Genomic DNA, 1360 nt, shown 5'->3' on the forward strand with positions numbered 1-1360 from the left:
ATAAACTCACCATCTGTAAAAGGTTTTGATGCCCGGGCAATTTTTTCACTTATTACATAACTGCATTTCACAGCAGCATCACTTATTTTATTTGCATTGGATAATAAATGCTGTAGAAAGTTTAGTCCTTCTTTTAGTTCATTAAGTTTTTCGTCACGCATCCTTTCTGTATACCAGTCAAAATTCTTACTATGGTTTGTTTCATAATGGCGTCTTAAGTTGTACTCTTTTGACACANTTCACCTCACCCCAGGTTGGTTCCAGCTGCTGATTCTCAAATCTGCCCCCAGCCCAGGCCAACACTTCCCCAGCAGGAGTCAGGCAGGAATGTTTGCAGGCCTGACCTCCCTCCCTGCCCCCAGCCAGAATCCCAGCATGGCCAGTTCCAGAGACTGAAAGATAAGGACGAGGCCCTGGGCCCTGACCAAATGAAATCTTCCCTGGGGTCTCTGGCCTAGGGACTTGGGTGTTTCCTCCCTGTTCCTCCACCTAAGTCACCCTCCTTGGTGAAGCCTTCCTTAAGCTCCCTCCTCCACCCCACCCCCCAACCATGGATCTCCCCTCCTCTGCACCCTGTCCCCCACCCCATCTGGTCCCACAACACTGCAAGCATTAGAGAGGGGTCCTAGAGAGAGTGACCCTGAGAGTCCCACACACTGTCTGAGCATGGTTCCTCCACTTGCTGGCTGTACTGACGTTGGCAGCTTACTTAACCTCTCTGAATCAAGTTTATTCCTCAGTGAAATAGGAATCATCTGTGTCATACCCTCTGCTCAGGGTTGCGAGATGGTCTGGAGCTTGGTACAGTACCTGGCTCAAATGATGTGCCCTATAAATGATGGCTGTCACTACGGACTCGGGCTATCTTCCCTCTCCCCTCCAGAATCAAGCACAGTGCAGGGCATCTGGCCCCCTATCCCAGGACCCGGGATCCAACTGGAGCCAGGCACATCTCAGAAAGGGGTTAAACACTGGCAGTGACTTCATTCCCCCACTTGCAGTAGGAAGGAGGCAGAGACGGTAACAAAATCCAGCTGGAGGCTTGGTGGAATTTTCCAGTGCTCATAAATAGGGCCAATTGGGTTGCTAAGAGACATCACCATGGAAACGGTCACATGTGCCTGCCTTCTGGTAATTCCAACCTGGCTGGAGGCCCATGACACAAGCTCTAGGCCTCTTCATTGGCTGCCACATTCCTCTTGCCACCGAAATCTAGCAGGTGATTGGCCAAGTGCAGTTGCTGGGCTGGAGTCTGACCTTCCCTACACCCACAGAGAACTTGCTGGAAGCTGTTGTTCTGAACCTGAGGAAGACAGAAAATTGGCTGCCAAAAGTGTTGTCATAGCAACTCCTTTTCTTT

The sequence above is a fragment of the Hipposideros armiger genome, unplaced genomic scaffold (assembly GCF_001890085.2).
Source record: "Hipposideros armiger isolate ML-2016 unplaced genomic scaffold, ASM189008v1 scaffold_93, whole genome shotgun sequence".
In the NCBI taxonomy this organism is placed as follows: Eukaryota; Metazoa; Chordata; class Mammalia; order Chiroptera; family Hipposideridae; genus Hipposideros; species Hipposideros armiger.